Source organism: Hemiscyllium ocellatum, chromosome 49, assembly GCF_020745735.1.
Source record: "Hemiscyllium ocellatum isolate sHemOce1 chromosome 49, sHemOce1.pat.X.cur, whole genome shotgun sequence".
In the NCBI taxonomy this organism is placed as follows: Eukaryota; Metazoa; Chordata; class Chondrichthyes; order Orectolobiformes; family Hemiscylliidae; genus Hemiscyllium; species Hemiscyllium ocellatum.
Window position 1 is genome coordinate 5,814,894 of NC_083449.1, and position 15,160 is coordinate 5,830,053.

The 15,160-nt window shown below is 43.3% G+C and overlaps 1 long non-coding RNA gene across 1 annotated transcript in view; it reads right to left on the minus strand.

Annotated features, from left to right (window-relative positions):
• Positions 1-2,707: 2,707 nt before the first annotated feature.
• Positions 2,708-15,160, minus strand: part of LOC132837248 (uncharacterized) — a 111,172-nt gene continuing 98,719 nt past the window's right edge. The window contains exon 5 of the long non-coding RNA XR_009647465.1: positions 2,708-3,580. This is a non-coding gene — a long non-coding RNA (uncharacterized LOC132837248). The remainder of the gene's footprint in view (positions 3,581-15,160) is intronic.

A 15,160-nucleotide genomic window follows, 5' to 3' on the forward strand; every position in this document is an offset into this window, starting at 1 on the left:
GTGAGAGGCTGGGTAAGTAGAGCTGAGGCTGGGAAAAGATCAGCCATGATCTTATTGAATGGTAGAACAGGCTCAAAGGGCCAGATAGCCAACTCTTACTCCAGATTCTTATGTTTGTAATTCTTAGTGGTCAATCATCCCAAACCTAGAACATCACTGCAGGAGTTTCTCAGGTTAGTATCTTCGGCCCAATCGCTCTGAGCTGCCTCGATGACTTTATGTTTGAATGAAAGTCCAAGTTGGTACTCTGATTACACAATATGTAGCACCATTTGAGACTCCTCAGGCACACGAGCAATCTCTGGCCTAACACTGCAAAAGAAGATCAGTCACATGGAACATGCTTTCTGTAACAGAACATCTCAACTACCTCCAGGAGATTTGCAAAATAAACATTGGGCATCGACACATTCAAGAGAATATTATTCAATGACGAAAATTTTGATTTTAGGGCAAGTTTTACATATGAGGAATGGCTGAGGATCCTGGGATTGTATTCATTGAGTTTAGAAGATTAAGGGGAGATCTAATAGAAACTTACAAGATAATACATGGCTTGGAAAGGGTAGACGCTAGGAAATTGTTTCCATTAGGCAAGGAGACTAGGACACAGCCTTAGAATTAGAGGGGGTAAATTCAGAACAGAAATGCAGAGACATTTCTTCAGTCAGAGAGTGGTGAGCCTGTGGAATTCATTGCCGCAGAGTGCAGTGGAGGCCGGGACGCTAAATGTCTTCAAGGCAGAGATTGATAAATTCTTGATGTCACAAGGAATTAAGGGCTACGGGGTGAATGTGGGTAAGTGGAGTTGAAATACCCATCAGCCATGATTGAATGGCGGAGTGGACTCGATGAGCTGAATGGCCTTACTTCCACTCCTATGTCTTATGGTTTTAAGTTTTGAACAAATATTCACAAGGTGAGAGGCAGACTGGTTGAGGGATGGAATATCAGAACACCCTGCTCAGGCAAGGCTATAATGGAGTATTGACAATGAGAGATGCTAAAGAGGGCAGAATGAGTGGAATGCAGGTACCTCAGAGTGAGGAAGTGCAGGTAACAGAGGCAGGGAGCAACACAGCCCAATATGCAGATATCACAAAGCTACAGACTGGATATTACATTGATCAAGAGGGATCTTTGCAATTTTTAACTGGAGCAAAGTTCTGCTCATGGAGGCAGTAACTTAGTGGTATTATCAGAAGACTATTAACCTCGGGATCTAGGTAATGTTTGGGGGGATCTGGTTTTGATATCCACTATGACAGATGATGGAATTTGAATTCAATAAAAATCTGGAATTAAAAAGCTAACAATGACTTGGTCGATTGTTGGGAAATCCCACCTGGTACACTGAAGTCCTTTAAAACAAAGAAACCCTGTCCATACCCAGTCTGCTGTACGTGATTATCGATCCACAGGAATGTGGTTGGCACTTAACTGTCCTGGATGAGCGAGTGATGCCCACATCCTGTGACTCAATAAGTCAATAAAACATCCAGTGCTGTAGAATACACCATCTGATAATTTAGCAACAGTGGAATAATAGAGACATTGGGTTGTCTGCTGAGGTAGAATTGGGTAATGTCAGCAGACGTGTAAAAATGAATGCCATGCCTTTGGATGAGCTCACCTCATGGTGTCGTGTGGTTGAGAACAGCAGGAGCCAGGGATAGGCTCCTCCCTTCGGGGGTTACCAAGTTCTAGGTTTTTGGAAAGGAAAGGGAGTTTGGAAACGAGGCGACGTTAGTTTTCACAGGATTGATGATGATGGTGGAATGAAAGTGACAGGGACCTTACCAGATGAGAGCAAGAACTGGTAACAATATCAGTTAATGGGAGGAGGTTGGATGTTTGGCCAATGAGTGGAAAAATGGTCAATAGATGAGAAGTGGGTTCTCATGGACATGAGGAGCTCCCAAAATAGGAGAGGAGCTGGAGGAAGTTCAATATTAAGGACGCAGACAAGGTGGAACTTCAGACAGAGTTTCAGAGAAAGGAGGGACATGGAAGAGACAGCTGCTCAGATTATCTCTATCTGAATGACAAAGAAGCTCAGTGAGTTCTGTACAAGATGGAAGAGAGAGAAAGGGAAACTTTTCAAAAGGAAGTGCAAAGGACATTAGAAAGTGTTAGCAAGCAGGGTGTTTACCACAAATTTGATATAATTGACCTTTAATAAATACCCGTAACCAAGCTAGAAATTTTACAAGGTCAATTGAAAAAGACTGCAATGAATCAAATTGGATGCTGGATGTGATCAACAGCAAATTCCAACTCCTTCATTTATGGAAGTTACCTTGGCAGTTATGTAGTTAACTTACGCATGCCCAGGATCATATTACAGGGCTCCAGTAACAGATAATGATAGTGCATTGTGATAGGTTAGCCGAATCACTGGTACATGAGCTAATGCTGAAGACAATGACGGTGTAATGTGATAGATTAAGTGTGGTGGAGGGAACCAGCGTGGCATACGGTGATTAGTTTAGAAAGATAAAGTGAGCCAGCATGATTGGCTATGCTAATGTTATCCAATAAGCCTGGGAAGAACAACTGTATAAGTTGCAGGAGAACAAAGAGCCTGTGGGGAGGCAGGGAAGACATTTAGCTGGCTCCCACAACTTTGATTTTGCAAGATTAACGTTTAATTTTGTGAAGGATTTCTGCGTCTCCTGGTAATTTTTTATAAAACATTGAGTAATTCTTCCACAATACAGTAAAAGGGAGATCACTTCAATCAGCACTTAGAAGTGAGAAATAGGTTTGATATAGTGTGTTTAACACAAAGTGCATTTATTCCCTTGTCATCCGGAATAGTCATCCCTTTAACTGAGCTGGAGTTCATTAACTTCAGCAGAATCCTGCCCCAGTGGATATCATTCAGTTATCAATTACAAAAATAATTAAGTTCTTTGATATAGCTCCACATCAGGTGGGACTTGAAACAAAATCTTCTGGCTGAGACTATGAAGCAGAGAGATGTTCACAGTAAAAACCAGGCACTGTCATTTCTCATGAATATGCTGGTGTTTCAGCAGCTTGGATTTCACAATGAATCTCTTCCCACAGTCAGTACAGCAGAACAGCTTCTACCTTCCGAGAGATCGCTGGTATTTTAACATGTTGGTTTTATGAGACAATCCATTCCTGTCGTGTGATCAGGTGAATGGTCTCTCCCCAGTGTGGATCTGCTGGTGTTTAATGAGGTTGCACGACGACTTGAACCCACACCCGCAGTGAAAGAACATAAAGGGTCTCTCGTCATGTTGTTGGGATATCAGTGCCCCAGAGTTTTTAAAGCACCTCCCACATTGAGCATTTCAAAGGTCTGTTTTCTGTGTGAATGTGCTGGGGTTTCAGCAAGGTGAGTGAATCCTTTCCCAGACAGGGCAGATGATCTGCTGAAGACTTGTCCACATGTACGACACACATACGGTTTCTCCCCTATTGTGAACAGTGCTTTTTTCCTGCAAAACCCAATGACATTCAGACGACAATAAACTCGGCAGCTTGGTTAGATTGAGAAATGATACCTGGTTTTAAGTTTCCTCATTGCAAATCATCTTCTTCCAATACCCTGTGAAATTCATTGAAAACAAAAGGCAAATCAATAATCTTCAGCTCGATTTTCCTGCTTTATGCCCCCACCCTTGAATCCTTTACTAATTGAAAATTTATCTATCTCAGCCTTGGATACACTGAGCAGCACAGCGTTTACAGGCCATTGAAGTATTCAGTACCCGAAGATACTGAATATCTTAAATAGGTGATTCCTTACTCTGAGATTATGTCCTCAAGTCTTCAACTCTCAAATAAGTAGTAACAATCTCCCAGAATCTACAATGTCAAGCTCCTCCGAATCTTTCCATAAGGTCTTGTCTCATTCTTCTGAACTTCAATGAGTACAGAAGCAGTCTGCTCAAACTCATCTCCTGAGAAATTCCTCCCATATCCAGGATCAATCTCCTGAAAACTCTATGGACTGCCTTTCCCAAAACAAGGGACAAAAGCTATTCACAGGATTCCAAATGTGATCCGACTTGTGTCTTGTACAGTTTTAGCAAAACTTCCATTTTTCTCCCCATTCCCTTTAAATAAAAGCTTCCTGAATACCCATTGAACCTGGAAGCAGAAGGACCCACAATTCCATGCTGCAGCTTTCTGCAGAAGTTTTCCCTCATTAAATAATATTCACTTCTCCCCGTCTTCCTGCCAAAATGCATATATTTTCCCACATTATATTCCACAGCTCTGGAAGGATGATGACGAGAATGAGAGGGGTTTTATTAACCAATACCTTGAGCATAACCTCCCAAACCAGCCACTTCCACCCCACAAAGGACCGGGGAGTATGTGTATGTGACCAGCACTCCCTTGGAGATCCCTCCAACTCACAACGTCCCAACATCCAGTGCTGGATGAATAGAAATTGCCTCCAATTTAATCAAGAACTTGGGAGCAGAGTCTGTTCGAGAGAGATGTGAGGAATGACTTCAATATGAAAAGGGTGGAAAAGGTTGTTAGTTTTCAGTCTGAGGCAGATAAACTTTTGTTCAACAAAGGTATTCAGGGATATGGGCCAAAGGCTGAACTCCACACAGCAGCCATGAGTTCATTCAATAGTGGAACAGCTGAAAGGCCTACTCCTGATCCTTTGTTCACTAAAAGCTGTTGGCTTCAGTCCCTGCTACAAAACTTCCTAACTCCAACTGTATCGCCCCTCAGGTAACTATCTGGACCAGGCTCTTCCCAACATTAAGGGAACATCACACTTGGAGATCAGCTTTCAGCCACAGAGCCACATCCTCACCGTGACGTGCTATTTACAGTTTAGTAATGTGGCCTGACTCCAACACAGTCTCAGCTCCAGGTGCTGAAAATCTCATCCTGTCCTTTGCAACCTCGAGGCTGAATGACCCTAACACACTCCTGATCCACCTCCCACTTTCAACCTCCCTGTAATCTTGAGTTCATCCAACACCCCGCTGCCCATGTACTCGCTCACACTGAGTTTTGTTCTCCTCACCCTGAGCTCACTGACCTGAAGAGGTCACAAATTGAGGAAAAGCAACATTTTAACAAAGTTCTCATCCTTTTTTTTCAAATCCCTCTATGATAGTGATCATTTCCGCCTCTAATCTCTGCCAGCCACACATTCTTTCAAGATATCTGCACTTACTTAATTTTGGCTTCTTGAGCATGGTCAATTAATCTCCCCTGAAAATGTGTTGCTGGAAAAGCACAACAGGTCAGGCAGCATCCAAGGAGCAGGAGAATCGACGTTTCGGGCATGAGCCCTTCTTCAGGAATGCCAATTAATCTCCTCAACAACAGTGGATGTTCTTTCAGCATAAAATATTTAAAAATCAAATTAAGCACCAAGTCATTGAAATGGAGGGGCGAGACCAGGCGAGGTGTTGTAACTGTATGATGTCAGAGCTGGTGGGCCCCATTGTGGTTCATAGCTACTACAACCATAACAAGTGTTGGTTGAGGGATTCCAGCTCAGATTGTTGAGCTGAAGTCTGAGCTCTGAACATTGCCATATATCAGGGAGGGATAGGAGTTACCTGGATGGTCTGTTTCAGGAGGCAATTAGATTAACTACCTCAAATCGATCAGTGGTCAGGGACAGAAGGGTGTGACTATGACTGAGGCAGGCAGAAGGAAGCAGAGGGTAGTGCTAAATGGGCCTCAGCCCGTCAGCTTGTCGAACAGGTTTGAGATTCTTGCTCCCTTTGTGGATGACAGTGGGGTCTGGAGGGAGGATGAGCAAACTGACCACAGCACTGTGGGAAAGGGAGCCATTCAAGAGAAAGGAGAAAAGAGAAATGCAAGTGTAATCAGAAACAGTGTAGTCAGGGGAATAGAGACTCTTCCCTGTTGCCAGAATCGAGATGCCCGAAGGCAGATTTGCCTGCCTTCTGTCTGGCTTCACGATAGTCATCTGGGCTACAGAGGATCGATCCAGTTGTCGATATAAACAGAACGAGGGAATATGTGCAGCTCAGGATAAATTAAAAACAGAATAAAAAACTCTCTGGATTACTACCCGAGCCCCAACGTCAGCAAGCTTATAACAGTAAGATGTGTGGGGCTGAAAAACTGGTGTGGGACAAACAGGAGGTTTGAATTCACTGGACATTGGAGACAGTACTGGGGGAGGATGGAACTGTTCCGATGGGACAGGCTACACGTGAATGATGCTGGGATCAGAGTCCTGGAGAATGGCATAACCAGGGCCTATATATTGGACTTTAAACTAAAACATGGGGATTGTTTTTCAGCTGCGTGGAAAATTATGGAAAAGTCAGAATGGAGAAGTGCTCAGCACAGGTTAAAGTTTCCACAACAAGAAATAGGTCAGAAAGTATGGAAAGGATCAGGAATCTAACTTCAAGCACAGCAGATAAGGGGACACCTATGAGAAGAGGGTCAATTAATGCAGGGCTCAGGGACTAGTAACTAAATACTCATGGTCTACATAACAAGGTAAATCAGCTGGCACGTCAGACTGAACTTGGCATTCACAATGATGTAGGTATCGGAGAAAAGGCTGCAGGGGGTTCAGGGCTGGTAACTAATTATCCAAGCTGTCGAAGAGGCAATGAGCAGAGTCAGAGGGGTTGCCTTGTTTGCAAGAAATAAAATTAAATTGACAGCAAGAAGCGAAAAAGAGTCAGAAGGTGTAGAATCCATGAAGGTAGCGATCAGGACCCGCAAAGGGAAAAAGGTCCCGATGGAACTTGTGTACAAGCCATTAACCATTGTCACGATGTGGGGTAGAAAATACATCAGGAGATTATAAAAAACATGTAAGGAACTGTCGCAATAATCATGGGACACTTCAAGATGCAGGTGGACTGGGGAAAACAGTTTGTAGCGGTTCTCAAGAAAACGTGGAATTATCTGAGAATTTTTTGTTTGGAGCAGTTTGTGGTAGAGCCCACTCAGGAACAGGCAATTCTGGATTTAGTGATGTGTAACGAGTGTTGGGGAGAATAACTACTAGATTGCCTAAGAGTGGGGCTAGGGAGGGTAGCACTATTGCTACACCAGACATTACCAGCTCCAGTCCCCAAACAGTTAATCACAGCCATGGGGGAGAACCTGGCAACTGCAGGGCTACCTGTCTGAAGTAACATTCCTCGCTGATGAGATCATGTCAGCCAGTATCAGACTGCCCCATTGAGAACTCATGACTAATAAAGGAACCGGTAACTGTCGAATGGTGTGAATTGCGCTATCGGAGTACATGATTACTAAAGCGTCTGTTAATGTACCTACTAGAATAGATTCCCGTCGAAACCCATGATAAATAATAAAGATTGTTAATTCGCTTGCGGAAATCCATTGAATCTGTCAGACACATAGTAATGAGATCGATACTCTGAACAATGGACCATTGATTACAGGGTCGGAACTGCCGACCCCAGGATGGCTGGACCATTGTCCGGCACAGCGGGAGCTGGACAGGCACCTCGATACGGCCAATGGAGGCGCAGACCCCCTCGCTCTCAGGTGTACCGACCAATGAGGGGGACGAATGAGGGAGAACTGACCGGGAACTCCTGGCGGCGCGAAGTATAATTGAGCCAGGTCCGAAGGAGAAGACAGAACGCCTTCTCCAACGAATTGCATGCTGTAGAATTCGTTGTATCACCTACCAGTCAAAATTCTGTAAATAAACGTTTGCCTGAGCCGAATGGTAAAGTCTCTGTCTCTCCTTCTAAAAGAATACGCAAAGACGGGACCCCCGAGGTCCGTCTTAACACGAGGGAGACTTGATTAGGGAGCTCAAAGTGAAGGAACTCCTAGGACGCCGTGGTCATAACATAATAGAGTTCACCCTGCAGCTTGAGAGGGAGAAGATTGAATCAGATGTAACGGGATGACAATTGGGTAAAGGTAACTACAAAGACATGTGGATAGAGCTGGACAGAGTTGACTGGAAGGGAGAGCCGACCAGCGAAGACAGTGGAGCAGCGATGGCAGGAGTTTCTGGGTTAATTCAGGAGACATTGCAGAAATTCATCCCAAGGAAGAAGAAAAATACTAAGGGGAGGCTGAGACAACCCTGGTTGACAGGGGAAGTCAGGGAGAGCATAAAGGCAACAGAAGCAGCATATAGTGTGGTGAAGATTAGAGGAAGCCAGAAGATTGGGAAGTCTTTAAAAAACAGAAGTAACTTTAAGAAAAGGAGGGGACGGGGAAAGAGGTGAAATATGAGAGTAAGCGTGCTACTAATACAGAAGAGGGCTGCAGGCAATTTTCTTTGATATCTAAGCGGTTACAAAGAGACAAGAATGGACATTGGACAGCTTGAAAACAATGCTGGAAAAGTAGTAATGGGGAACCACGGCATGGCAGAAGAAGTGAAGTGGTACTTTCCATCAGTTTTTAACAGTGGTAGACACCAGCAACCGACCAGAACTTCAAAGGAGATATGGCGACAGAAGTGAGTGCATTGGCCATTGGTAAGGGGAAGGTGCTGGGAAGCTGAAGGTGGATAAATCACCAAGACCGGATGGACTACACTCCAGATAACTGAAGGAGACAGCAGAGTGGATTGGAGAGGCATTGATAATGATCTTTCAGAAATCACAGGAGTCAGGCAGGGTCCCAGATGACTGGAAAATGGCTAATGCAACACGTGTTTAAGAAAGGAGGAAGGCAGAGGCAGGAAACTATAGACTATGTAGCTAGAATGTAGTCATTCCTAAGGGTTGAGAATCCCTTGTTTAGAATGAGGCTGCAGAGTACTTGAAAGTGCGTGGTAAAATAGGGCAGAGTCAGCACAGCTTTGTTAAGGAGAGATCTTCCCTGGCAAATCTGTTTGAATTCTTTGAGGAAGTAACAAGCAAGTTAGACAACACAGAGCCGGTGGATGTAATCGATTTGCATTTCCAGAAGGCCTTTGATAAGGTACCACACAGCAGGCTGCTAAATAAGGCAGAGAATTGGCTGCTTGGCAGATGTCAGAGAGTCAGGATAAAAGGGTCTTTTACAGAATGACAGCCGGTGACTCATGGACTTCCACAGGGATCAGTATTGGGACCATAACTACTCATGTTATGCCTTAATGATCTGGACTGAGGGTATTCTTACCACGTTTGCACAAGGGATAGATGTCGGTGGAGGGGCAGGTAGTGCTGAGGAAGTGTAGAGGGTGTAGAAGGATTTGGACAGGCTGCAAGAGTGGACAAAGAAGTGACAGATGGAATACAATGTGGGAAATTGTGAGGTTATGCACTCTGGTAGAAGGTATAAAGATGTTGATAATTTTCTGAACAGGGAAAGGCTTCAGAAATCTCAAAGGCAAGGGACCTTGGGAGTCCTAGTTCAGGAATTCTCTGAAGGTTAACTGGCAGGTTCAGTTGGCAGTTTGGAAGGCAAATGCCATTTTAACATTTATTTCAAGGAGGTTACAATACAAGAGCAGAGATGTACTACTGAGGCTCTATCAGCTCTGGTCAGACTGCATTTGGAATATTGTGAGCAGCTTTGGGCCAGTTATCTCGGGAAGGAAGTGCTCGTGTTGGAGGGAGCCCAGAGTACATTTACAAGAATGACCCCAGGATGAAGGACTTGTCAGAAAAACAGCAATTGAGGATAACTCTGGGCCTGTATTCAATAGATTATAGAAGTATGAGGAGGATATAGGAAGGATAGAAAGACAGGTAAAAGAGAAGGTGGAGTGGTGTTTTTGATTAAGGGAAACATTGCTGCTCTAACTAGAGAAAATATTTCTGAAAAAGATCATCCAGTGAAAATATCTGGGTTAAAATAAGAAAGGGATAATCACCATGATGGGACTGTACTATAGGCCCCCCAACAGTCAGAAGGAAACTGAGGAACAAATATACATAGATTTCAGATATATGGAAGAATATAAAGGCTGTAATAGTAGTTTTTTACAAACATTGTCTGGAAGTACCATTGTGTTAAAGGCTTGGATGGAGAAGAGGCTTTTAAAATTCGAAGAAAATTTCTTAATCAACATGTAAATGTTCCGAGAGAAGGAGCTTCATGTTCCAGGATACAAATGCTACAGGAAGCTTAGAAAGTGGGGGCAAGAGAGGAGGGGAGTGGCAGTTTTGATAAGGGATAGCATTACTACTGTATTTAAGGACAATATTCCTGGGAATATATCCAGGAAGTTATTTGGATGGTACTGAGAAATAAGAAAGGGATGGTCATCTTATTGGGATGGTATTATAGACTCCCTGATAGTCAGCAAGAAGTTCAGAAACAAATTTGTAAGGAGATTTCAGTTCTCTGTAAGAATAATACGGTGGATATGGTAGGGGATTTTAACATTCCAAATGTAGACAGGGTCTGCCGTAGTGTTAAGGGTTTAAAAGGAGAGGAATTTGTTAAGTGTGTACAAGGAAAGTTTCTGATTTAGTATGTGGATGTTCCTGCTAGAGAAGATGCAAAATTTGACCGTGTCCTGGGAAATAAGGCAGGGCAGGTGACTGAGGTGTCAGTGGGGGAGCAGTTTGGAGCCAGCAACCTTAAATCTATTTGTTTTTAAATAGTGATGGAAAAGGATAGACCGGGTCTAAAAGCTGAAGTTCAAAACTGGAGGAAGGCTAATTTGACTGCATTACGCAAGAACTTTCAAAAGCTGACTGGGGGCAGATGTTTGGAGGTAAAGTGAAGGCTGGGAAATGGGAAGCCTTCAAAATGCGATAACAAGAATCCAGAGTTAGTATATTCCTATTTGGGTGAAAGAAAAGGCTGGTAGGTGGCGGGAATGTGGGATGACAAGAGAAATTGAGGTTTTGGTTAAGAAAAAAATGAAGTATATGTCAGATATAGACAGAAGAAATTGAGTGATTCTTCAGAGTATAAAGGTCATAGGAGTATCCTTGAGACAGAAATCCTGAGGGCAAAAAGGGGACATGAGATAGCTTTGGCAAATAGAAGTAAGGAGAATGCAAAGAGTTTCTAGAAATAGATTAAGGACAAACAGTAACTAGGGAGAGAATAGGGCCTCTCAAAAATCAGCAAGGCACCTGATGTGTGGAGCCTGATGGGGAAGATACTAAATGAGTATTTTGCATCAGTGTTCACTGTGAAGGAGGACATGGAAGATAATAGAATGTGGGAAAATAGATAGTGACATCTTAAAAAATGTTCATATTACAGAGGAGAAAGTGCTGGATATCTTGAAATGCATAAAAGGGGATAAATCCCCAAGACCTGATCAAATGCACCCTCGAACTCTGTGGGAAGGTAGGGAAGTGATTGCTGGGCACCTTGCTGAGGTATTTTTATCATTGATAGTCACAGGTGAGGTGCTGGATGACTGGAAGATTGTTAACGTGGTGTCGCTATTGAAGAAAGGTGATAAGGAAAAGCCAGGGAACTATAGACCGGTGGGTCTGATATCAGTGGTGCGCAAGATGTTGGAGGGAATGCTGAGAGACAGAAATGACATGCATTTGGTAAGGCAAGGACTGATTAGGGATAGTCAGCATGGCTTTGTGTGTGGGAAATCGTGTGTCATGAACTTGAATGAGTTGTTTTGAAGAAGTAACAAAGGATTGATGAGGTCAGAATGGTGGACGTGAAGGAACTCCTAGGACGCCGTGGTCATAACATAATAGAGTTCACCCTGCAGCTTGAGAGGGAGAAGATTGAATCAGATGTAACGGGATGACAATTGGGTAAAGGTAACTACAAAGACATGTGGATAGAGCTGGACAGAGTTGACTGGAAGGGAGAGCCGACCAGCGAAGACAGTGGAGCAGCGATGGCAGGAGTTTCTGGGTTAATTCAGGAGACATTGCAGAAATTCATCCCAAGGAAGAAGAAAAATACTAAGGGGAGGCTGAGACAACCCTGGTTGACAGGGGAAGTCAGGGAGAGCATAAAGGCAACAGAAGCAGCATATAGTGTGGTGAAGATTAGAGGAAGCCAGAAGATTGGGAAGTCTTTAAAAAACAGAAGTAACTTTAAGAAAAGGAGGGGACGGGGAAAGAGGTGAAATATGAGAGTAAGCGTGCTACTAATACAGAAGAGGGCTGCAGGCAATTTTCTTTGATATCTAAGCGGTTACAAAGAGACAAGAATGGACATTGGACAGCTTGAAAACAATGCTGGAAAAGTAGTAATGGGGAACCACGGCATGGCAGAAGAAGTGAAGTGGTACTTTCCATCAGTTTTTAACAGTGGTAGACACCAGCAACCGACCAGAACTTCAAAGGAGATATGGCGACAGAAGTGAGTGCATTGGCCATTGGTAAGGGGAAGGTGCTGGGAAGCTGAAGGTGGATAAATCACCAAGACCGGATGGACTACACTCCAGATAACTGAAGGAGACAGCAGAGTGGATTGGAGAGGCATTGATAATGATCTTTCAGAAATCACAGGAGTCAGGCAGGGTCCCAGATGACTGGAAAATGGCTAATGCAACACGTGTTTAAGAAAGGAGGAAGGCAGAGGCAGGAAACTATAGACTATGTAGCTAGAATGTAGTCATTCCTAAGGGTTGAGAATCCCTTGTTTAGAATGAGGCTGCAGAGTACTTGAAAGTGCGTGGTAAAATAGGGCAGAGTCAGCACAGCTTTGTTAAGGAGAGATCTTCCCTGGCAAATCTGTTTGAATTCTTTGAGGAAGTAACAAGCAAGTTAGACAACACAGAGCCGGTGGATGTAATCGATTTGCATTTCCAGAAGGCCTTTGATAAGGTACCACACAGCAGGCTGCTAAATAAGGCAGAGAATTGGCTGCTTGGCAGATGTCAGAGAGTCAGGATAAAAGGGTCTTTTACAGAATGACAGCCGGTGACTCATGGACTTCCACAGGGATCAGTATTGGGACCATAACTACTCATGTTATGCCTTAATGATCTGGACTGAGGGTATTCTTACCACGTTTGCACAAGGGATAGATGTCGGTGGAGGGGCAGGTAGTGCTGAGGAAGTGTAGAGGGTGTAGAAGGATTTGGACAGGCTGCAAGAGTGGACAAAGAAGTGACAGATGGAATACAATGTGGGAAATTGTGAGGTTATGCACTCTGGTAGAAGGTATAAAGATGTTGATAATTTTCTGAACAGGGAAAGGCTTCAGAAATCTCAAAGGCAAGGGACCTTGGGAGTCCTAGTTCAGGAATTCTCTGAAGGTTAACTGGCAGGTTCAGTTGGCAGTTTGGAAGGCAAATGCCATTTTAACATTTATTTCAAGGAGGTTACAATACAAGAGCAGAGATGTACTACTGAGGCTCTATCAGCTCTGGTCAGACTGCATTTGGAATATTGTGAGCAGCTTTGGGCCAGTTATCTCGGGAAGGAAGTGCTCGTGTTGGAGGGAGCCCAGAGTACATTTACAAGAATGACCCCAGGATGAAGGACTTGTCAGAAAAACAGCAATTGAGGATAACTCTGGGCCTGTATTCAATAGATTATAGAAGTATGAGGAGGATATAGGAAGGATAGAAAGACAGGTAAAAGAGAAGGTGGAGTGGTGTTTTTGATTAAGGGAAACATTGCTGCTCTAACTAGAGAAAATATTTCTGAAAAAGATCATCCAGTGAAAATATCTGGGTTAAAATAAGAAAGGGATAATCACCATGATGGGACTGTACTATAGGCCCCCCAACAGTCAGAAGGAAACTGAGGAACAAATATACATAGATTTCAGATATATGGAAGAATATAAAGGCTGTAATAGTAGTTTTTTACAAACATTGTCTGGAAGTACCATTGTGTTAAAGGCTTGGATGGAGAAGAGGCTTTTAAAATTCGAAGAAAATTTCTTAATCAACATGTAAATGTTCCGAGAGAAGGAGCTTCATGTTCCAGGATACAAATGCTACAGGAAGCTTAGAAAGTGGGGGCAAGAGAGGAGGGGAGTGGCAGTTTTGATAAGGGATAGCATTACTACTGTATTTAAGGACAATATTCCTGGGAATATATCCAGGAAGTTATTTGGATGGTACTGAGAAATAAGAAAGGGATGGTCATCTTATTGGGATGGTATTATAGACTCCCTGATAGTCAGCAAGAAGTTCAGAAACAAATTTGTAAGGAGATTTCAGTTCTCTGTAAGAATAATACGGTGGATATGGTAGGGGATTTTAACATTCCAAATGTAGACAGGGTCTGCCGTAGTGTTAAGGGTTTAAAAGGAGAGGAATTTGTTAAGTGTGTACAAGGAAAGTTTCTGATTTAGTATGTGGATGTTCCTGCTAGAGAAGATGCAAAATTTGACCGTGTCCTGGGAAATAAGGCAGGGCAGGTGACTGAGGTGTCAGTGGGGGAGCAGTTTGGAGCCAGCAACCTTAAATCTATTTGTTTTTAAATAGTGATGGAAAAGGATAGACCGGGTCTAAAAGCTGAAGTTCAAAACTGGAGGAAGGCTAATTTGACTGCATTACGCAAGAACTTTCAAAAGCTGACTGGGGGCAGATGTTTGGAGGTAAAGTGAAGGCTGGGAAATGGGAAGCCTTCAAAATGCGATAACAAGAATCCAGAGTTAGTATATTCCTATTTGGGTGAAAGAAAAGGCTGGTAGGTGGCGGGAATGTGGGATGACAAGAGAAATTGAGGTTTTGGTTAAGAAAAAAATGAAGTATATGTCAGATATAGACAGAAGAAATTGAGTGATTCTTCAGAGTATAAAGGTCATAGGAGTATCCTTGAGACAGAAATCCTGAGGGCAAAAAGGGGACATGAGATAGCTTTGGCAAATAGAAGTAAGGAGAATGCAAAGAGTTTCTAGAAATAGATTAAGGACAAACAGTAACTAGGGAGAGAATAGGGCCTCTCAAAAATCAGCAAGGCACCTGATGTGTGGAGCCTGATGGGGAAGATACTAAATGAGTATTTTGCATCAGTGTTCACTGTGAAGGAGGACATGGAAGATAATAGAATGTGGGAAAATAGATAGTGACATCTTAAAAAATGTTCATATTACAGAGGAGAAAGTGCTGGATATCTTGAAATGCATAAAAGGGGATAAATCCCCAAGACCTGATCAAATGCACCCTCGAACTCTGTGGGAAGGTAGGGAAGTGATTGCTGGGCACCTTGCTGAGGTATTTTTATCATTGATAGTCACAGGTGAGGTGCTGGATGACTGGAAGATTGTTAACGTGGTGTCGCTATTGAAGAAAGGTGATAAGGAAAAGCCAGGGAACTATAGACCG